The sequence below is a fragment of the Myiozetetes cayanensis genome, unplaced genomic scaffold (genome assembly GCF_022539395.1).
Source record: "Myiozetetes cayanensis isolate MyiCay16 unplaced genomic scaffold, myiCay2020 scf6-25, whole genome shotgun sequence".
NCBI lineage: Eukaryota > Metazoa > Chordata > Aves > Passeriformes > Tyrannidae > Myiozetetes > Myiozetetes cayanensis.
Genome location: NW_026087853.1, coordinates 25,345,375 through 25,369,988, shown reverse-complemented (window position 1 = coordinate 25,369,988; position 24,614 = coordinate 25,345,375). Strand labels below are relative to the sequence as shown.

At 36.7% G+C, this 24,614-nt stretch overlaps 1 protein-coding gene across 1 annotated transcript in view; it reads left to right on the top strand.

The window, feature by feature from the left end:
* The window catches only part of AKAP6 (A-kinase anchoring protein 6), a 272,508-nt gene that overhangs the window by 17,946 nt on the left and 229,948 nt on the right, over positions 1-24,614 (top strand).

Here is a 24,614-nt window from a genome sequence, read left to right as displayed (position 1 = left end):
ATATTATCACAGCATCACTGACAGCTGATTTATACAAAACCCTAATGTACTCATATGTAGGTATGCATGTACATATTAATGAGTTCTGGTATACCAAAAAGCTTTCCTTTATTTCAAAATATTTGCATGATGAATCAGTTCATCCTAATGTCAAGTCTTTCTGTCTTCTCACAGAAGAGTGATGATGCTTCACTACCTTGAATTTGGTCTCTGGCAGATGGGAAATGGGTCAAACCCTCTCAGAAGCCATATGTTTGCTCCCAATGGGGAGCTGAGGGAAGAAAGGATTGATTTAATCCTTATTACTGCCAGAGCAGCCATGTGGAAGGTGGATTTCTCTTAGGATCTTAAAAATTAGTTCTAATTAAGGTAGAAAGTGAATTGGAAATGGAATACAATAGAGAACTGTGTACATGCATTTCTATTTCATCCTGATGGGTACTTTCTGCTGCTGCCTGTTTGCTGTCCAGCAGCTGCTTCAGTGTTTCCCTGGATTGCTGTGTCCTCAGCTGTTATCAACACTGCCTTTCCTCGAACCCTTTTCTTTACTGAGATAATGGGCAGTGTAGTCTGCTGCAACCTCCTGCAGCACCCGCTCAGCTGCAGACCAGCCCAGGCTGTTGTGCTAGTCTAGAAGCTGGTTTGACTTGTTGGCTGTTCTCTTTGTAGCTCCTGCAGCAGCTTGCCTTTAACCTCTTCTCATTTCTTAAAGGCTTCTTGTTCCGTTTGCTGGTACATGCTCACTCCTGTGGACATGCCTTGTTTGGACTGGAGCAGCTTTGTGAAAAGCAGTGTAACAATACTTTGTTATTCTGTCTGTAGGCGGAAGAGAATTTTCCCCCTTGATGTTACTGAGTCCAAAGAGGAAACGCTAGTCTTTATTTACTTGAGGTAGAGTCTCTGCTCTGAAACTGCTCTAAGTAGTTTAACCACAGAATAGGATAAGAAGTGATAAACAGAAATTAGGAACAATTAATCCAGCAGCGGGGCAAGGACTTTGCAGTAGCTATAAAGGATCTCAGCACTGAGAAACTGAGGCATCAATTGCACTATAATGTGGCTAAAATGTCCCATTCTGCAAGGTCCAGACTGAAAGTGGAAAGAGGTTTTTCAGGCATTTCTTTTGAAGTGTTCTGTATTTTCTGATGACTTAAAGAGAGTTTAGGCTCTAAGAAGTCTTGTGAGTAACAAAATTATAAAGGAGCTGCCAATGAATCTTTCTGTCATGTCCTGTAAACATTCAGTAATTTTTCAGACCTGCAATCCAGAGATTTGAAAATTTCTTGTATTGAACAGTGGTATAAATGATGGCCTTAATATATTGGCTTTTTTAAAATTTCCTGTGTTCTTGTTGATGTCAGCAATTGCACATAGTGAAATTATATCTAGACATGTATGCCTGTATTTGTACATTCTGCTCTGCTTGTTCTAATTGTTGCACGTGGTGCTGCCAAACAGAATTGTCTGATGTTTCCATTACTTACTTTTTGTCCCAGTCTCTCTTGAATATCTGGGAGGCAAGAGTGGAAAACCATAATTATTCAGGGTTTTATTTCAACAACAAAATAAGATTATAACAGAAGCAAGATTTGCTTTACGTTATAATTTAACTTCTACCTGGTTCTTCCTTTGCTAGAGTAATTAATGCCTTCTGATTTTTCTCTCTGTCACCGTATTCTTAAAAAATTCTGAGCCATAAATCTGTCAGCAGAGTGGGTGTGGGCACCAACCTCACATCTTTGCCTTCACTTGTTCTTGGAGCTACTATTTCTTCACTACCTCAGCTTTCTCATCTACATGTAGACAGTGAGAAATGGTAAGGGTCAGACTCCTCTTAGTAAATCCTAGTTGTATTCCTTTGAACTTATAAGTCATAGCTTTTCCTTGTGCGTTCTGCATGTAGAAATATGTCTGAATAGCCCAGGATGTAAAAATCAAGCCAATGTAAGGTGTTTCTAATAAAGAATGGTAGATAGAGGAAACAGGACAATGTAGCTGAGCTGGAGAGAAGCCTCAGTGGAGGGCTGTCAACTCCTACACTTACATCCTCAGAGCTGAATCATTAACCTGTACTGAAGCAGACTGAGGTCAAATCTCTCTCTCAGATTTTCGTGTTAGTTAAAGTTTCCTAGGGGTAGGATCTGAGAGTTTATGGTGGCTGACCAATAAGTTAGAGAGGAGACTGGTGAAAATCATAATTTACTTGGAGTGAGAATTTATTTTATGGGTACTAGACAGGTCCTTTATCTCAATCTTCATTTATTTCACTCCACTATTTCACTGCTTTTACAGGAACAGTGGTGTAGACCAGCCATTAGCCCTTTAATGTCTGAGACACTTATGTACAGCTTGCATTAGGCTAGGAACCAAAGTGGTGAAAATGCTGACAGCACACATATATTTCTAGTGCTGTTTGATAGCTACATGTACCATGACAGCAATCCAGGGTGCTTTATCTGTGCTTAAAATATACTGTAATGCCATAATGTTCAAACTGCAGGCTGGATGCCACCCAGAGCAATGATCTCTGACTCATCAAAAGAGCCAAGTGCTGAGAAACTACTGAAGGTGAAGTGTGTGCTAGCTTTGATTTGCAGTTAGACCTGCATCATGATGGGATTGGAAGGCTTAAAAAGTTATCACTGCTAAGGCTATGACATTAGATCAGTGCAATTCACCACTGTACTGGGAGAAGTATCCAGAAGCATTCTGGTGACAGGAATGTGCTGCATGTTCTTCCCTATATATTTAGCTGGGAATAAGGTACAATTAGAATGCAGGCTCAGCTAGGAGCAAGGTATAATATGTTTCTTTTGCATCTCTGAGCACACAGACTTGAAGCAGTTTTGCAATTGGAGCAAATCAGTATAACTCTATTAACCTAATTGGGTCTGATATCAGCCTCAGGGGGCTTATGCACTTTTGCTTTTGGATTCTTCCTTTTCTCCCAAGTCTTCCTCTTCCCTCAGTATTTTCCTGGCAGGTTTGCAGAATTTGGTACAATGGCTATTTAACTTTCCTTCATCCAGTGGCTATTTTGTGACTGTGAAGAGTAGGAATAAGGAGGTCACAGCAAAATATTTAGGATGTTGAAACCATCAGAGCTACGTAAACTGTGCTCATTTAAGCAAAAATACAATCTCTCTACTAGACAAGTTAATATAGTGTCCTTGTGTGAGACCTATTTTCTTGTGCCTGGATGGTCACACAAAGAATATAAATGCATTTATATTTTTATACAGGTGATTTAAAAATATATATATATATATCTCAATCAGTGTGGAGTGGTATGTAAGATCCTGATGAATATTTAACATTTGACATGAAGTTTTCCAGATGAGTAAATGCCTCAGGCTGTGTTTTCTTTGGATTTCTTTTGGGAGAGTGAGGCAGCACTTTTGAAAGCATGAGAGAAAATATAGATTTACTAGTAATAATAACAGAAAATGAGCAAATAAACCATGAGAATGTCTTTACTTTGCTTTGGTATCTTTAAAAGCATACCATAAAATAAGAACTTACTAATGGCAGGAGGCTTGATCCTCATGTCTTGCATGTTTTTTGCTTCGACAGTGAGTCAGGCAATATTGTCTTGAAAAAATACACTCCACGTGAGTGAAATTTACAGTTGTTTGCAATTTGCCATGCATTGCATTTTGAAATTTCCAAGGGTAATTCTTGTATTCAGCACAAAAATGAGAGCAGAAACATAGTTTTCCTCCGGTTTATTGATGATTTCTTTTCAGTTTTGCAAGCACTGAGGAGGTAAAAGGGATTTACAGGCTCACAAAAAGTACGAGACTTCCCACATCACAAAATAGTGTTCTAGCTTCAGACTGCAAACATTGTGATAGAACATTCTATTCTCAAAAAATGTCTTTTTACTTTACATGTTCAACATTATTTGCTAATTATAGAGTAAAAGCCATTTCAGGACTAGATTGCTTCATTTCCCCCAAAGCACCTTAAATAGAAAATACAGCCCTTATTAGTTTTACATCATGTATTTCATTCTCTACCTCCAACAAATTTCCAAAACTCAGACCCATAAAATATTAGTTAAGCATGACATCTGCAGATATTCTGTACACTCCTGCATAGCATGAGCACTTTAGTTTCTTTGCCCATGATCTCATCCAAAAAAAATGGTAGTTAATTTTGTTAATCATACTTACAGAATTGGTTGGATTTTCTCCAATTATGCTGTGCCTAAGAGGAGGCATTGGAAACTCTTCCCTTCTTTGAACTACTGAAGTGTATCAGAGAACTCCTTTGCCTACCAACTGTTATATACCTCATTAACATTACAATGTGGTGTTGTAGTTCCAGTATGTATTACAGAAACCTTTCACCAAAGACCCTAGATTAGTTCATTAGTCGGTTGTGATTGTTTGGTTACTGCTTATAATGATGCTCATAGAAAGAGTCATCCTTAGTATCTCTTTTAGTCTGTGGTTTCATTTGACTCTGTTTGCTGCAAGCTACTTTAACGTCAGTTATAAAAATAAGATGCAATTGCATCAAAGCATGATTTATTCATGCCTGAGTGAAGCCAAACATTGCCCATTTGGGGAGTTGTTTTTTTCTTTGGTGTGTTTGCCATGTGTTATCTGTGGCATATCACCCTCACTCATTTGATAGGAGTCCAGTTCAAAGGAAGGCAGCTGAGTCTTTCAAGAGATCTTGTGTATTTGAGAGCATAGGGTGCCCAAAAATTACCAGCTATGCAAAGTCTTGTGTGTTTTCTCCTAAAGATTTACTGCAAACATAGACCAGTTGGTGCTGGTTTTCTGTGCATTTGAATTCACTTGTCAAAAGTTTTGTCAAAATTTTTGTCAAAACTATGTTAGTCTGCTGTTAATGTAAACAAAAAGATTTGTGCATTTACTTGGAAAGAAACAATCTGACATCTTTTAATGTGTTTTATATGAAAAAACATTAAGTTAAATAAGCAAAATATTTGCATAGATGTCTCTCTTTTCCTTTCTTTGCGATGCACCCCATCGCTCTTATCACTTCTACAGTTCTGTCACACAGCAGCAAGAATCTCTGCAGAGAGTGCTCCATTCTGATGCACTGTGGTCTCATGCTCAGCCTGTATTTGTTTCTTTCATGAATTTGGAAAAAAAAAGGAAATATAATGTATATATGTGTAAATAGATGTATATATGTATCTTTTTAAAAGAACATTCCTAAATGCAGAAATATGAGGAACACAAAAATTCGTAATTGGTCTCCACAGCTGGGTCACAAGAATGTGGACCAACACCACATGTTATTACTTCTGAGACTTTTACTTGAAGGAAACAAGTTGCAGCCGTTTCCTCATGGATCCCTCCAGACCTCTGCTTGCAGGCAGGCTGTCCCTGAGTTAGTGAGGGTCATGGTAGAGCAGTTAAAGTACTCTTCTCTGTGTTTGGGATCTCTCCCAAACAGGAGTTCCTATAGTTCTCTATCTGCAGCTCAAGATCACTGACAGCTGGGTTTTATCCTTACTGTAAAGAGTTTTCTGCACCATTCATGGCTCTGTTTCCAGGTTGCCTTCTATTACTATTTCCTTTACAGATTTTCTACAACAAGCATAATCTTTGCTTCCATTGAGCTTTAGTCCATGAAAGTAGCTCAAATATACCTACTATCAAAGGACAGCAGCTTACTTTACATCAGGGTGTTACCTGCTGTAGGTTACAGATGAAGCTACAGGAAAATCCAGAGATGTAGCAACCCAGGCTGTTGTTGCATTTTCTTATTTTTAGATTTAAAGGAACTATATTATTTTGTCTTGAGCCTCCTAGAAACTTCAGTGTCTGTGAGTAACTGCTCCAAGCTTTTAAAATAAGATAGGTTTTTTTCTTTTCTTTTTTTTCCCCCCATGTTTCTATTTATGGGGCCATTATAATTCTATTCAGAAAGAAAGATTCTACTGAAAAACATCTTATATGGTACACTACTTGTTTCTGTTTAGGCTTTTAACTATTGTATTCTTAGTAGTGTCTATGAAAAGATAAAAAGAAGGAGCATACATTAAAAAAAAAATCAGAGAAAATACTGGCAGACAGTCTATACTCGTGGATATTCCTCTTGTACACAAAAAGCCAGTGATTTTAAACCAAACCATTAAGCAAGAAACCCTAGCTGAGTAAAGATTACAAAACAGAACCTTTTAGGGCATCAGAGAACAGCCCAAATAGGGCAGTGCCTCAGTTCCATAAGGCTGTTGTGACTTGAACAGGTCCCCAGATACTGTCTGGGTTACCTGTTCTGGGCAATGAAGGTGCCTCCCACTGTATGGACTCGGAAAAATGCCAAGATACCTAAAATCACTTTTTAGTTTTTGGCCCTCCTGAGCTATGAGTTCTTGTGTTTGTCTTGAGGACAGATAGCTACCTCTATTACTTCTATTACTTTTCAATCTTTTAAAAAAGCAACCATCCTTCTCCCCACACTTGCATAAATCTTGCACAGGTAACTTCTGTAGATGTAGGTGTATGTTAAATATGAAGAGCAGAAGTAAAAGATCTCAAACGCCAAACAGTTTCTCATCAGACCCTATCTCTGTCATGCTATGGATTTTTTTCTGTGAACTACTGGGAAAAAAATCTAGGCCTAACTGCTTGAAAATAAGCTGACAACTGTCAGTGAAAATTTTTTAAAGGAGTAAGAGATTCTTTGGAAGTCACGTATCTGGAGAGATAGGCTACAGCTGCAGCTTTGGAAGAGGTGTTGTGTCAGGATTTTTATTTTTCCTTGCTATGGACCAAAAAATGTTCTTTCCTTAAGATCTTGTGAAATGTGCAATTGCTGCCTTAGTAGCATGCTCATAATTAGGGTTGTCATCTGATCATAGGAAGTTTCTCAGTCATATTCACACCTGTCATGAGTTATCAAAAGATGCTTCTTACTTGTGTTCTTGTCTGCCTGTGTTTAAAATGTATTCCTTCATTTTACCAGTTTCACAGAAAATCCTAAGCTTTTGGGTTTTTTGTCCCCATACAAAGTATGGTAAATAGTATAGAAAAATTTGGAGCATTTGATTAAATAACAATGTCTGACTCTGGCCTTAAAAAAAAAGTGTTTAAATATCCATTTTTCACCCTCAAAGTTTCCCATTTTGTGCAAGGCTTGGTAATGCTTATGCTCAAGACATGCAGAGTTGTGGCAGACATTAACATGGTTGAGCACAAGATCAGGTGGGTTTTGGAAAAGACAAAGTGTATCTACTTTTTGAAAAGGTTCATAGCAAGATCATGCAGCATTTTACAGCATTATCAGCAGCAATGAAAGGAGCAGGACAGTATTGCTCAAGTTCAATATGTAACTTTGAAGGACTTTCTACCCTGTAGAATTAATAATGTCAAATTAAATTCCAGGTACATGGAGGAATAAAATGTATGTGATGTAGTCCTGCAAATAGAACAAAGACATTCTTAAACTAAAACCTCCAACCCTCCAAAACAAAAACAGCATAACATAAAGCTTTAACTTAAACATGACCTCACATTTCTTCCCTCAGCTCAGATACCTCTCTCCTCAGAGACTCAGGGCTTTACATTTAGCCAATAATTGTTTCAGCCTCAGAATAAGACTTTACACCATGTATAGACAGTCAGAGTGGAGAAATAGTTGGAGTCATCTCACAGAAAAATGTCCTGAGCTTGAAGTGGACTATAAAATTTCATGAGGCAGTCTAGTCCTTTCTGTTTAAGATGTTAATTTTACCTTGGGAATGAGATACAGATCTTCAGTTAAACCTTTAACTGGGGAGCAGTTCTTGTGCATTGTATCACTCAGTGTGCATTTGATTATTGCAGCCAGATGAAAAGAGTTCAGACTGCAAGCCTAGTAACATAGAGGATAAGCTATCTCTTGGGAAGTTGGAGATCTGGCTTCAAATGCCTTCTCCTATGAGCATTTAACTCTGTCTCACTTCCCAAGAAAGCAACTTTAATCAAGTTCTCCATACTCAAGCTTTGATTAAAATAGCCCTCAGCTCAGTCTCTGAAAGTGTCATATTTTGACCACATCCACTGTAGCAGATGCTTATGGAGGACAGTGGGGAATTCATACATTTGGTTGAGGTCTTAGTATGAGATGACCAGTGAGTATTGTACAGGGTTAGGTGGCTGTATACATGCTCCAGAACAGGAGTGTAGCTGCCTCAGAGATGTTACTGGATGCTAAGGCTTTCAGACTCCTTTAGGGCTGGGTTAGTTTTGATGGTGCAAATTAGCAGCTAGGTGTTAGAATTTGACCCCTGAATAAACATCCATCTCTGAATTCATGCATGCAAAGTACTTTGCTCTGAATCTCATGAACTTCCAAGGGACTTGAAATAGTTTTGGATGATGTTAATGATTGTGTGGCCTTCCTATAATTTTGCAGTGTCAGGCAATCTACAAGCTACTTGTCAAAATGCTATTACAGCCAGTAGCAGGTATGATAATCTCATTTTATTGTCCCATTGATGTATCCTTTTTTGTCTATGTAGGTGATAGCTAACTGCTGCTTTTTTCTGCCTGGGGATGCAAACCCTTGTAAGGACATAGTATTTATAACATACTATCAGTATTAAACTAGGATTCTGTTGATATTCCATCTAGTACTGCAGTATAAGAACTTCGAATGTAATAACCTCTCTAACGTACTGACGGCTCTGTATTTTGTTTTTGCTTCTGCACTTAACACCCAATGCATTAATGAATGAGCATTTAAATATGCAATGGCAGGCTGATCCTGAACATTTTAATGTGGAGCATAGATGGCATAATTTGGACTGGACAAGAGTTTTGTGAAATGCAGTGTAACAACACAAATTTCTCCCCTTATTATTTCTGTGTCCTAGAGGAAATGCTGTAGCAAGGTTTCCAGCAGGTGAGCAGCCAGCTGTTCACTGGCTCTACCACCTGTCCTCACCTTCCCTCTTAAGAGGACCTTTGACATGGGGACATAGATTTTGTCACTTATACAAGCAACTGCCAGCATGGTTGTCAAGATCCCCTAAGGCATGAAAGATCAGTTCTCAAGACTGTGAGGTAGGTGTGCAGCCATCTGTGTCACTGGCAAATAGTAGGGCACATGTATGCACCTCCAGGTATGTGGCAGGAGTGCCTGGGGGAGAGAGCAGCTCACTTCCCTCTGGAGGGTGAGCAGCTCTGCTGTGAACTACTGACAATATAAAATGAAGAACTTACGAGCTTGGAATGCAAAATACAACAGGGCTATTTAATACCTACTGTGAACAGTTAGCCATTGACAGCTCTGTATCTCATATTATATAAACAAAAGCTGTGGTAATGGCAGCTGATATAAATTCTTACTGTTTAGTCATGCCAACATTCTCTTGCTTGGTGTCAGCTGAGATTTTGTAGATATTGTGTGTATTTTTTCCCCAAGACAGGGTCATGTTTTTTTCAAGGCTATGAGTCATGCTTTGCTCAACAGAAAGGATCCTATGTGCAGTTCATGCAGTGCAGAAGCAAGGTTATAAATCCCTCATTCTGAAAAGGGTTTGACTGAGTCTATAATATATGGGATGGTTGTGGTTTGACAACAATCACATGGTGTGTCATAGCAGTTTTACAGGAACTGCAGGCAGACTTGTTGTTCCTAGAACCATATTTATATAAACAATTCTGCAGCTCTTCAAAGATGGAGCAGTTCTGTGAGTCAGTGAATTTTCAATTGCTTACATGCCAAATGAAAAAAACATCTAGCAGAATGAAACCTTGAGTGATACAGACTGTAGCTATATACAAGATTACTGTCATCACAGAATGTATTGCAATGTCTTTGAAAAGGTTATGAATGTAGGTACAGAATGTACAGATTCTGCTTGAGTCTCTTATGAATTAAGCAGAATCATTCCATGAAATAGGTGAAAAGAAATGAAAGAAGAGGTCTATTTTCCTCCTCCTATCAGGCTGTGTGTGCAGGGATTGTAATATACAGACTAACTATTCCTGACTATGCACTTTTGGAAGCAGAGCTTTTCTCTGCCATTTATAATAAAAACCTCTTTTTGAAATTTATTTTCAGTGTCATAAACTTCTATTACTGGTAGACTGAATCAAACCAGCATGATGCATTGAGTAATACAAACTAAAGAAAGCCACCCAGCATAGGCATGCTGCTTTATCAGTCATGTTATTTCAGTTCTACTTCAGGAAACACTTATTTAAAGAGTGTCCTGAGGATGATACTTTAATTTTCTATTTTCTAAAGTTCTGGAAAAAATTAGTGTTTGGAAGTTTATTGGACTAGTTCATATAATGGATTCAGGGAAAATTCTTAATCCAAAATTATTTTTTTTTCCAATTGGCCACACTGAATTTTCTAACTGTAGAAATACAGAAAGATACAGAGAAAGAAAAAAATAGCCCCCCTAAATACTAAAAAATTATGTGTTTAACATAAAGCTTCTTTAATTTCAGTCTTTTTTCTTCAAAATATTTTGAAATGAAAATTTTCAATTTTCTATTGTTTTTGCCACAATAGAAAATGTATCAGAAATGCTAGCAGATGGTAAAATTCATTATTTACAAAACAGCATTTGTTTACTAATAAATATCTTCATTTGGTGGGTGGTGAGGGGTTTTAGCAGTGAAAGAGTGTTAGATATTCAGAACAATAACGACAGTAAACCAAGAGTTCTTTAGCATGAACAGAAGGAGTCAGATCCTTGTTTTCCTGGTAGTTCAGCATTCTTTACTATAGTACTATGAAATGTAGTATGGCCTAAGGGTCTGAATTCTGACTGCAGAAATCCTCATTTATGTTCCAGAAATTTTTCTGACATTTTAATTTCCTGAATAGTCTCTAGGTTTTAAAATCGTTAGATTTTTGCATATGTTTGGGCCAAATTACTTCATTTGGCTAACTGTTATCTTCCTTTCTTGGTGAACAACAGGCAGACAATCCACCTTTTTTTTCCCCTCAGTAATTTGATTATCATGATTAATTGCCCTTATTGCTGGAGACATTTTTCATAATTTGAACTTGTCTGGCTTCAACTTTTACACATGAGTTTTTCTCTGATTTTTAATAAAAAACTTATTTCCCTTTGGAAGTTCATGTGTTGCCTGTGGAAAATGTCCCTCAGTTTTCCTGTTGATACATTAAACAGATCAAGCTTTTTATGCCTTCCAAATTTAAGCACGTGTTCTTTCTTGTTTTACTTTTCAAAAGGCATGACCTTATCCACTAGTGGGGCTCCTCTGGAAAGCAGGGAGCAGTTCTTGCTGTAACAGACCTGGACTGATCATTCTTTAGCTTTCTACCACTCTACCTTCGAGCATTATGAGAACTTTTTATATTTGCCTCCAGATTACTTATGTAACTGTCAAATAGCATTGAGCCTTGCTAATCTCTGTGGAGTCTCACTTGAAACAGCCTTGCTTGATTCCCTACCAAATGCTTTTTCCTCTGATCCCTCAGCTAGCCAGCTACTTCTTAATGCCTTTTGGTATATGTTTTATTTCTTTTGAGGAAACACTCCATGTTTCATGGGTGCTTACCTCTCCTCACTGTAAGTGTGACTTTGGGGTTAATCAGCCCTCACTCTTGCCACAGGAAACCCTGCCTATGTGCCTGAACAGAAGTAATCAGTTCAGAATGTGGATAGCTTGTTATGGGAAAACTTCCATTATTTCAGCTTGTTTCTTCTTTTCTCACTGGAGAAATGCATCTCCTATCTTCGAGCCTGTTTCAGTTGTGTCTTTTAAAGACGAATAGATTTGTTCAACCAGAGGGAAATTCAGGGCAGAAGAAGGATGGCAAAGACTGTCACTGCATATTACTCTGAAGAGTTACTGTTTCAGTTAACTTTAAATTAATGTGCAGTACTGTCCTCTATCTCTGTTCTCTGGTAGGCAAGAAGCTGATTTCTATTCTGACTAAAATTTTTTGGTAAAAAGATAAAACAGGGTCACTAGTGTTACAGAAAAGAATGCCAATTGCTATCATGCTATGTTAATCCAAAAGGATGTTTTCATGAACAGACTTTTGAAACAAGATATGCATTAAAACTCCTACAAGGAGCAATTGCAAATGCCAAAGTTCACCTCTTCTTTTGGCACTGCCACATTGTCCTGATTGCTAATACCTATTTACATTTAAAGAATGAAGATTAGGTTCATATCACACTATTCATGTACATACTCCTACAAACTAAAAACATACATTTGAAAGAGCTTCATTAAATCTTCACACACAGACTTTTTATAACATCCATAATACTAGCATGTTTTAGCATATTCAAAACAATTGTTATTGATGAATAGTTATTATTAATAATCTTACACTAACTGGAAGAGACAATAAAACCACCATGCAAATACTTGATTGTGATAATCAAAACGGAAGAAAACACTTTTGAAATTTGGCTTCCAAGATGACTTCCAGGAAAGCATAAGTCTGGTTAACAACCTAGATGTAATTTATGGCATGTAGACAAGAGCATTCAGACTCCTAGTGTAGTTTGAACAGATTGCTAAATGAAGTACAGTAAAAAAAAAAAAAAAAAAAGTCATGTAATAGGTAAGAAGAGCAGAGTTGAAGTTGGAGGAGCTGTGCTGGGTCTTTGTATTCACTCTGTTTTGTTCATGGCTTTATGTTACTACTTAAGCAAGTGATAAGGTATTTGTCCCAGAAAGGAACTATGAAAAAGATTATTGCTCTGCAATTGCATGGGTGTCTTCCTTTTAAATTATTTAATATGAGTGAAACTGGGTTGCTCTTCATAAATAAGGTGCCCCTAATTTTCTACTTAAAGTGTTCCACTATATCTCATTGTTACCAGAGAATGAACTCATGTTGTCTGGAGGGACAAGTTATTATTTACAACCTTTAACACTTAAAAGTCACAGATATCTTTTGGTTCCATTTTGTTACCTCTGGTGTGTATTGAAAAGAGTTATTGGCCCAAGGACCTTGCTCATCAAAAAATGGAAACAGAGGCACAGGGAGGTGATTTGCTGATTCAACAAATGCAGAGTCAGCAGTGGAGTGAAGGTGTCTGACATGGTTTGTTCTTCATCTGCCGTACAGAGAATGTGAATGACAGCACTAGAGCAGGAAAATACTTTCCGTGTCACTGAAAGCTCTACCTTTGTATCATATGATCCATATCATAATGTGATTTTGTTCCTTCTGAAAATGCTTATCAGTGAATGAGAGAACAAGCTTGGGAAGGACAATTATCTTATTACACTGTCCTTTAGAAACTATTATTCCAAGCTCAGAGAGTTTTAAAGCTGTCATAGTTTTCATTCCACAGAGAGTTATCTATAATCCTTGCAAAATCAATTTTTCTCAACATAAAACACAAAGATCCATTCATCCATGATGCTGTTTTCCTTCTGCTTTGCAAAATACATTTGTTTAAGACAGAAGCATCTGTTTCTGTTTAAAATTTTCAAGGGGTGTAGTTACCAATTAGAACAGTGATGCAGAAAATATCCATGTCATCTTAATTGTGTCAGATTTTGGCAACTGCAGAGGAAGCCTTCCCAGTAGATCGTTCATCTCTCCCTCCCTCCCTCTCAGCTTTTCACAGATTTTAAGATTTTTCTGGAAAAAATGTTATCATTTGTGGCAGGCTCTGTAAATAGCATTTAATTCTACAGTTGCTGGGAACACAGACATTTCCAGCATTTTCCACTGTTTCTACTGATAGCTTTCCAACAGCTGGAATATTGCTGTCTGTCATTTTCTAGGCTCTAGAATAACCGAAGCTCATCACAGATCACAGTCTTTTCTGAGTTTATGAACTAGACCACTTATCTTTCTTCTTCTTCCTAATTTTTTTTTTCCCTCTTGGAGCCCTGGTATCTGACCTTACACAGGTAAATCTCAGGGACTTGTGAAGTGGCTGCCCTCAAATTTCTTTCTGCTGCTTGTTTGAACTTCCACTCACCCTTACTGCTGAGTAAGTCAATTATTTTTTTCAGATGCTGTTCACTTATTTCCCAAAAAGCAAAATGAATTTTCCTGGATAATGAAAAAAGAAAAACATTATAACCAGAATGTAGCTTAAGGAGCCAAAACTGTTGAATAAAACACACCTGGTAATTCTCCAGGGACAACTTATTTATTGCAGATTGTTTTCTCACTGGTTCTTTGCTCAAGCAGCCAATAAATGTCTGATGGCTTGGCTGTTTCTGTTTGAAGTAGACGTAGTCATAAAACTGACATTACTGACTCGACGCTGTTTTTATCAAAACAGACTTAAAATGGTTTGGATTAGAAGGGACCATAGAGATCATGTAGTTCCAACCCTCCTGCCATAGGCAAGGACACCTTCCACTAGACCAGGCTGCTTAGAGCCCTGTCTTCCCTGGCCTTGAACATTTACAGAGATGGGGCATCCACAGCTTCTCTGGGCAACAGTTCCAGTCCTTCACCACCCTCACAGTAAAGAATTTCTTCATAATATCTAATTTAACCTATTCTCTTTCAGTTTAAAACCATTCTCTCCTGTTGTATTGCTACGTGACCTTGTACAAACTCCCTCTCCATCTTGGAGGCTCTGCTCAGGTGCTGGAAGGTCCCAATTAGGTCATACCAAATCCTTCTCTTGTCCAGGCTAAACAACCTCAATTCTCTTAGCCTGTCTTCACAGGAGAGGTGCTCCATCCCTCTAATCATCTTGATGGTCCTCCTCTGGACTCCAACAGGTCAATGTCCTTCCTCTGCTAGGGAATCCAGAGCTGGATGAAGTACTGCAGGTGAGGTCTCATGAGGGCAGAGAAGAGGGGCACAAATATTTTCATGGGTTGTCTCTTTCCTTGTTTCCTTGTCAGACTACTTTTGTATAACCTAGGAGAGATGTTCTAATACAAAAAGATATGTTCCAATCAGTGTTACATGTTAGTTGTATTTTAGTCACTGATTTTGACCATTACATTGTCATATTTTAGTGTCAATACATACCTATATACATATATATATATGTATATAGATATGGTATATATATATATAAAATCCTTTGTATTTAGGTGGGATCTTGCCTTAACTTGTTGAACATTAGTTATAGTGTGGTTTTGAATCATATTACTATTTCTTTGAATTTTTGTCTTTATTTCTCAGAACTGTTAATGTCCATAAACAAAGACAGAAAAAAGTAGATCCAAAGAAATTTCATTCTCAATACATTGGTTAAATGATGGGATGACTGAAATGTGCAAATCCAATCGTATTTAATAGCATTGCTTTTTATACTGCTTTGGTTTCATTTAAGTTTGTTTCTACAGACTTTTACTATACCTGCAATACACTGAAGTGACCCCTTGGTATGAAAGAGGTATAGAAATAGGTACTGGTATGATTTATAAAATACATGTCTTTTAATAAGTGCAAGTGCACTTCTGTACTATTAATTTTGATATGGATATTTCAGCAGGACAAAAGATAAGGCCTTTAGTTCTGAGAAAGTACTTTGTGCCCTTTCATGTGCAACACTGCTGGTCAGAACTAATTTCAAGTCAGTAGTCACATGTTATATCAGGAAGGTAGAACAACACATGTAAATTGGAATTCAACAGCTGATTAAACAGAGCTGACAATGTGTCATTAAATATTTTTAATGAATAATTTCAAAATTAAGTTCTTTAAAATTTTGACATATATTGCAATATTTTACCCGCTAAATTAGGTTCCTGACTGGAGTTTACCATGCTGAGTGCTTGCAGCACCTTCTTTGTGGTGGAAGAGATTTGCCATCAGAATTAGGATCATAAATTTCCCTGCAGTATGTGAGGCAAGAGATTCTTTAACTATAATTCACTCCGACATCAATGTAGAGCAGCATAAGCCAACGAAGGATGCTCAGGTTGGGAAAGTGTCTTATATCTTGTCCTAATCAGATTAGTCATACATGTTGTGCAATTCAGAATTCTGTGATAGTTTTCCTCCAGTCTAACGTTCTGTATGAAGAACAAGCATGCAGAAAATTGTTTTTCCTGTATTTTCTGTGCAACTAAACAATTTATTGAATACTTGATCACTTGCCATGCACAAATAAATCATGTGTGCTAAGTCTGAAGACTCATGCCTGGAGGAAAACCACTTCCTTGTATTTGGTAAGAAAAAATTGTGGTGGTAGTTTTTTCTCCATTGGTTGCAGAAATCTTAAATAAAGGAAGAGCTCTAACTCGTGCTACTTTGAGGAACTGCATCCCCTGTGAAAGAAAGCACATTAAATAGAACTTTAAGGGGTGCTTTGAGCAGGGCTTGCTGAAGTGCTCTAGTTTAATTCTACTTTTTGTGAACTTCATTTAGTGCAGTTGCTGGAATTGAGGTCTGAGCCTTCCCAAGTAATTGTCTTACAAGTTCAGGTAACTGTAGGTTCCATAAAATAATTTTCATTTTTCAGTCTCTCTGAACAAAAACTTGAGATTTGAAGCAAAAAGTTAGTATTCTAATTTATGCTGAAAACCTGTATTCTGAAATACTGTATTACCATAATCATCACTGTTGCATGGTTTAGTGTACCACAGTAGGTTGGCAGCAGAAAAATAACTAAACTGAAACTCTCTAAGAAGTATTTCAAAATAAGTGTAAAATAATCAATACGTGTAAACAATACTAATAACTAATGACAAAATCAAGGGACCAATCCTGAACAATCCTGGTAGGCCTTAAAGGAAGAGACAAACTATCAGAACTTCTCAGAAAGAAGCCCTAAATAACAACACAAAATTAAATATTTAAAATTACTGGGTTTTTTTAAATTATGTATTAGAAGTGGAGGAATTAGAGACTAGTGTTTATTGAATTTTTTAATATGGCCTTGAGAAAACAGTTTAACATATTTTGAGCTTTATAGTGGGTTTTTAAGTCTTTTATGTTCTTCCAAGATTCTTGGTTTAGTTCTGGAACAAGTAAGTGTCATGGAAGAAATTCTATTTTGTGAACATTTCAAACCTAGAAAGTGATGACATCTTGTGTAAGGAAGGCTCACGGAATTTCAATCCTAATTTCCAGACTAAAAGCTACATAGAGCATAAACAGATGCATAATCTTTTCAACACAAAATTTGCTATTTAAGGTTAAGAAAGGACATATAGAACCTCATGACTTCTTATAAATTCAATCATTACAAGCCTAAAGAAATTATTATTGAAAGTGCATCTGAGATTGTAATCTCTATCATTTATCTGCATGTACGGTGCACACTGTTTTCACATGATTATTCACTATTTTTCTACTTTTTAGTGGTCTTCCATAATAATATTTTTCTGTAAGAATAAAATATCAGACACATTCCAGCATGCATACAGTTCACAACTCTTGGTTTACATAGCTGTCTGAACAAATTCTGTTTATTATGTAACTTGCTTTGCTGAGTAAAAATTATTATTACTAAAAAAAGACATAAACTGAAGACATATGAATGAATTGTAGCAATATGTTCAAAAAAGTGTGATAAAAGTGCATTTTTGGAGCAGGTGCTATTTCATCATAATAAACAATATTTTTTAATACAAAATTTGAAGATCAAATAGAATAATATAGCATAAAACTGAAGAATAACACTTGAAAGCATCGGTCTTACTTCTGGATAAGTGACTATGTCTCCATTCTGCCCATTTATACTCTTTCATGCACTATGCACATAGTTGGCAGTAGGATGAAAAAACCTCTGAACTGGAAATGCCTCTAATTATATATACTGCCTTGAAATTTAACCAAAGAAAAAGACTAGTTCATATAATTATTTCAGTTTTCAGAAAGTATTTAGATTCTACTATTTTTGTAGGTGCTTGATCTAATATGTAATTTGCATAGCAAATTAATGGGCCTTCTCTGAATGGTTTTATGGCATTTCTGTTTATTGATTCATATTATTATTTTTTTCTGTACAATTCTGAAAATAATAAGAAAATTATGTGAGTAGGACAGATTTACAAAAAGTGTTCACCATGTATGTGTGAAGAACAAGGACTTTGCAGCTTGTTGATTCATAAAATGTGCTGGTGCAAATGTCTTATTGCCTGCTGGGGGCAGCAGACAGGGTAAGATCTGTCATTCTCAAGCTACTCTTACAAAGTTACATCTCAAGATCCTATTTGAACTATTATAATTATTTCTGGCCCTGGAAAATTAAAATATAAACTGCTAGTCACATTTCTAGGAGAATCCTCTGTGCTTGAAAGCATTCAGAGAAGTCTCAGAATGTGATGCTACATGTCTTTTTTTATATCAGGAGAAAAAATAACAAACCAAAATGAACCACCATAACTGAACATTCTCATTGTACACAAGGAGTGTAGCCCAGTCACACTGGGGCAGAAAACAAATACAACGCTTTGAGTGATCAAGGATCTGAATCAGAAATATCCAAATCTGTTTTTTCTCACATATAAGTATCTTCTGTAGCTGGAGACCAACATCTTTCTCTTCTTTTCCAGCCCACAGATAACTATAAAAATCAAGTTGCAGCCTACTGTGCAGGTGGTGGAGTTCTGTGGTATCTGTTCTTATAGTGCAGGTTGGTCAGGACCCATTGTACAAGGTCAGATTTGAGTTGGTCTTTTTGGAGTACTGTAAGGTGATCTCTGCACCACCTTATCTGTTCGGTCTCACTGCCCAATTTCTAGGTGACTCTTTGGCCCATTATCATAGAGTAAGAGTCAAAATTATTGGAGAAGGCAGGAAGAAAGGAAAAAGGTTATCCAGAGCAAGACTTCTCTTTAGAGTCCTTGTTCCCTACTGTGAAATTCCAAGCTTTAAATCTCTATACTTTCCTTGCTGAACCAGAGTACAACTTCCATGCAGACAGAATGGATGCTTCAAGCCGTATTTCCAAGAATTCTTGTGCCACTTCTTCAGTCATAACATTATCTAGTCCATTTTATGTAGCCTTAGAAAAGAGGCAGCTGCCTCCTGTGATAAGATAACATATATAAACAGTGAAAACATACCTTGTAATCTTATAGATGATACTGAATAGTCGTTCGTTTGTTCCTTCCTTCCTCCCTTCTCCCTCCCTCCTTCCCTTTTTGCTTCCTCCTTCCCTCCCTCCTCCTCCTCCCTACTTCCTTTCCTTCCCTTCCTTCCTTCTCTCTTTTCTCTTTTGTTATATTTTTGTTGTTGTTGCTTTTGTTAAATTAGTTGTATCCCTCCATTGTAAAATATTGTCCAAGGTGAACATTGTTGCTTCCTTTTTTTTTTTTCTTCAGGGATTGTGCTTTGAACAATGCACATCAGAACTATAGTTTCTCTCCTGGAGCATGTATAATATCTAACATTTATACTCAAAGCATCAGTGTTAATTCTGAACTACTAATATTACAAATACTGTGTTAACATCTTACAGCAAGTTAAAGTTTTGAAGAAATAATTTTGCACCCTGAAGTTTCAGAAGCATCAAAATTTGGATTCCTCTTCTAGCTTAACTAAATTTTAGTGTATCTAATCAAGTTTATGGCAAAAAAACCACTGGTGTTATGTAACTGAGAATGACTTAAAAGGGTAAAAACATTTGTGCCTTAATTTTACATGTTCAGCTGAAGAGCCCTTGAAAGCCTGCTTTCTTATGTGTTTGATCTTATTTACTTCTATGAAATTGATCTTAAGGAAACAATAAACAAAGACAGATCAGAATCACTTACTTATCTCAGGAGATGCAGTCTGTAACAGTGCTGCAGGCTAGTAAATATTGTGTACTTGTGTACTCATAAAAGTGTAGGAGATGAAAATCTGAGAGCATTTGGTACTGAAAATGTTCTTGTTTACTATCAGTGTTCTTGAAACCGATTTTGAATTTAATAATAAAGTTTTGCAATGCCAATATTTTTTAACTTGTCTAGAGTTCAGATGCAAAATGAAGTTAGAAGCATGCTTCAATACTGTTTAGAGATATCTTTGATACTGTTTATCATACAGATTCCTTCCAAAATTTGTGAGGTACAATGAAATGAAAAAGTAATTTTTTTGGATTGTATTTAAAAGATGGGTGATGGTGAAACAAAAAAATCCCTGTGTAAAACAATTTAAAAGAGCAGAAAAAAGCAAAGTAAAATAACAACTGACAACCAAGGAAAATCTCACCCTTTTCTTTTTTTCCTATGAAAAATTGCAAAAGCCATTTAATTGATCTAAGAATTTGAAGAGGTTATTTATAGGAAATTTTTGATATGAGAATTTTTCTATCTCAAATTTACAAATGCAGATCGGTCTTGCACAATCAATTAACCTTCAGTTAAAAATATCCTGTTCCCAGCCACTGGGTAAATATACAACTAAAGAGGCAAATTTGAACAAGGGGTCTGTGAAGGATTTGATATGATATTTTTAGGTAGCTGAAATTATATTGTGGGGTAATAGATGTTGTTTTATCATGAAGTTGAAATGAGGATGTTCCTTTAATGCACTATTGGAATAAAATTTAGTGTTGCAAAACAGGTGGATTTTCATGTTTTCAGCAGCAGCAGCTCCTAGAGGGCTACCAAGCTAGCTGTGTTTAGAGAGAATTAAGAGTAATCTCGCTTGGAGTAGGAAAAGGTCATTACTAATGCCCTCCACCACTCGGTTGGTGGAGCCCTGGTGCCCATTAGTGGATGAGCACCTCAAGAAAGTGACACACAGAGATATGAAATGACATGTCCTGTTTGCCTATTGTTTTGTTTTAGGGAGTGGAAATAATCTGTTGTGTATTTTGGTGGTGGATGACTTTCCAAAAGAACTTTTTAAGTGACTAAAGTGTTCAAGATTTTTACCATACAAATGCAAGCAAACAATTGTGGATCTTTCTGCTCTCCTGCCTGGTCAGATTTGGCAGGCAGTCAAGGACCTCTAGTGTATACACACCAGCAAATAATCAGATCCTCTTTGAAACAGCTCAGAATGTTCTCTCTTACATCTCACTGTCTCTGTCTATAATGAAAGACCATTTAAAATCCAGATTAGTGTTTAGGGAAGCCTAATCTTGCTATCTTCCAATATAAAAGATGTTTCACACTGTCTTTAGGAGAAAAATTTTGGAATAAGGCACCACCTTCTTGCTAGAATAATTATCTGACTTTTGTAGCTGGTGAAGGGAAAAATTATTGTGTGATTGCAAAAGTTTTGCTGACTCTTGGCCACTAGAATGTCAAAAATGGCTTTATCCAGGGAGGTTAAAACAACCTACCCCAAAATACAAATCTAAACCCCCAACAATCACTCATGTGCTGAAGAATCAGCATGTGAAAGTTGCCACTGTGTGTGTCTTCTATTTACTGCTGGCATTATGGAGTGAAAATTAGGACAACAAAAGCCTAAGGTGGTGTGGGGCAGTTAGCTAATAAAAGATGCTGAAATAATGATGAATTAGTACGAAGGAGCTAATTTGTCTTTGTCCATTTTAATGCTAATCTCTTTGTATCACATCATCTCCCAGACACTGTTTCTCACTGCAGGGCAAACCTGCACTGAGTCAGAAGTGACCAGGAAACACAAATACTCATCACAATGTGTTTGACTCTGAATACATTCCTCTGTCTGTACGAGTCCGGCACAACTCAATTGTTTTCAAGGTCTGTACATGTTGTAGCGTAGAATTTTTTTCTGATGTGGCAGTTGTCTAATGGGATCATTTTCAGCTAGTCTCCCTGCCTTTTTATAAGTGAGAACATAAAATTATATGAGCTGGGAGTGTATAAATTTTATGCACTGTTTCAGGTAAGACTTCATTTTGTTGTTGTTGTGGGTTTTTTTCCAAAATATTCTTTTTTTGAGGATAATTGCAGTTAATACTGGACTAGAACTATTAGGTATATTTTTAGATAAACTTGGTGCTTGTGTAAAGATGCATGGTTGGTACCTCTTGAGCTGTGAACTCTCTCTGAAACAGAACTCCAGTATACTGGATTTATGCCCAAAGCTTTTATTCATATAGGTTATCATACTTATGGATTTATAGATCCCTTAGATCAGGGATTTGAACTTTATGAAGCAGTTGAAGACCCTCAATAAACTGCAGACTTGAGAGAAGTGAGTTCAGCACTGTTTACAATGTCTATTTATGCTTCCTTTGAAAGGAAGCTGTTCACAGTGTAAGGTTTTTTGCTGAGTTGTTCCTGAAAGGGGTTTGCTTCGATCTTCCAGGACCTCTTTCGGACAGTTGCACGCAAAAACCATGGCAAGTAGGATGGCTGAAGCACCCCCTTCAGTATATAAGATGGCTGGGCAAATAACTGAGATCCTGATTACTTTCATTGATAAGAGGTTGGGGTTCTTTTGAAAAATGAAGAGGTCAAGATTGTGAAAAACAGCAATATTTAAAATTTCTGGATAGCGTGGTCTTAAACTCACCTTTTTTCTTTTTTTTTTATTTTTTTCTTTTTTTCTCTCAAGGCTGAGTCTCAGCCTGCTCAGTTTTCATTTGAACAGAAGTGCTTAGATACTCCTTTTTGTCCTTCAAATTGCCTTTCTGAATCCTTATCCAGCTCCACTGTATTCTCTTTGTGATGAGGGGGCCACAGTTGCACATAACATGCTGAACCTGTGCCATGGATTTATATAATTATGTCATGATTTTTTTTCTGCATTATTTCCTATTCCTCTGCTAAATATTTATAAAATTTTAATTTTCTTTTTCTCTGCTATTGAGAGTTAAGTTAATAGTTTTTATGGATCTTTGTAGTTTTCCTTCTGAGCCATTGCTCTTGAGGAGTAACATTCATGTTGGAGCCTATTCTATACAAGCAATTAGGGCTGTTTTTTTGGTTTGTGGGGTTTTTTTCCCCATACACATAACTTAATATTTGTCTATATTAAGCTAAATCTGATATTTTATTACTCAATTTTATTTTGTCTTGTAAGGTCTTGCATTTACTCAGGGTTTAAATTTGTCCCATTCTGCAGATGTTTTCCACCTGATTTTTCACCCATTTTTCAGGTCATTGATCAATTTACTGAGAAGCAAAGTGCTTAGCAGAGGTTTCTGTGAAACTGCTTGTGATCTCCATTTGTTCTCTATTCCACTGTTTATTCTTTCCAGTATTTTACTTGATTATTTATCCATTCAAGGACCTTCCTTCTTGTATTCTAGTTATTTAGATTCCTTTAGCTTTTGGCACTGGGTTTTGTCAAAAGCATTTTGTCATCTGTTTGGAAAATGCCAGTAATGTGGTTTCTCAGAAGCAGCGGAGGCTCTTCCTCTAAAAAATGGTGTTGCCTCATTCTGCTACAGTTTCTACTAGTTTTCCTGACATAAATATCAGGTGGAAAGGACCCCTAAAGCCTTTCTTTACAAACTGGTATCCTAAGAATCGAAGAAGTTTGAAATGAAACATCAAGCATACCACAATCAGCAATTTGCCTATTTCACCCTTAGTTTCTCACAGATTGCCTGGGTATGTAATGCCTAGACCTTGTGGTCTATTGGCTTGATTCATAATCTCTTCTGCTAGGCCACTGATTTCAGACAGATCCCTTGCTAAATCTTCCAGTAGAATTTCCACTTGCCCTGATTTGCCACAATAATTTCCAGTTTCTAGCTAAACACTTGCCTTTTAAGTTTCATGTTTTCCTTCACCTTGTATTAGAAAGAGAAACAGCAAAGAGCATGTTGGGGCATTGCATTGTCCTAAATTCTGATTTACAGATGTAATAAGGAACTCAAACATCCATAGTGGGATTTCCACAGTGAATCACTGGTAGTCTGGCTTTGCTGCCATTAAAACCTTGGGGGTAGACTTTTTAATGGACTTTTAATCAGTCACATAAAAAATTTTAATCATGATTCAGATTAGTGTTCAGGTTTAATATTGGCATTACTATGCAAGGCTCTTTGGTCCATATCCTGCAGGAATTGAGGCATCATCATATTCCCTATCAGACATACTTTCTGAGAGTCTCACATGTGAAGTAAGAGGCCCACCAGTCCTAAATGAAAATTTGTCTGATTTGTTCAGAATTTTAGATGTAATAATAGGATAATTGTAAAAGAGGTATTTTTGAAATGTGTTTACCTTTGAAAAGAAAACCCTAAATTAGCTCTATTAGAATTCAGTTCTTTGAAAGCTTTTTGAAATTGTTTTGGTTTTTTTAAAATCATGTAGGAAATTAGCAACAGGATCAGTGTATTATGGATAGTGTTGCTGTGATGTTAAATACAAGTTGCTCTATATGTAGTTACTGACAAAATATATTTCAGTTTTTTATTATACTAACACAGTTTATCTTTGCAGTTGATATAGTAGATTACATTTTCAAGGAAAGATGTAATGAGCTTAATAACTTGGCAGAGAATTCCTGAGACTACTGAAATGGAATATTACTTGGCTGTGTGGGCCATTTATTTTCACTGTATCTGTTAAAGAAAATTCAACATCAATGAGCTCATTAAATCTGATGTTAAAATTTACATCATTAGGTTTCAAAGTCAGCAAGCAGACATAATTATTTAGTGACGCAGTTTCTCTTTTTTTTTTTTTTTGTGGCATTTTTGAGAATGAAATGAATTGTTTACTTGACAGACAGGTGGCTTTATAGTGCTAATGGCTGATTTTAACAATATGTGACAGTAAGGGAAATTGGAGCTCATTAACATTCGACCCAGTGTTTGCACCACTGATCAATGATTGGACTACTCTATGGCTTAAAATGTTTAATGTTTCTTTGTTTGGCAG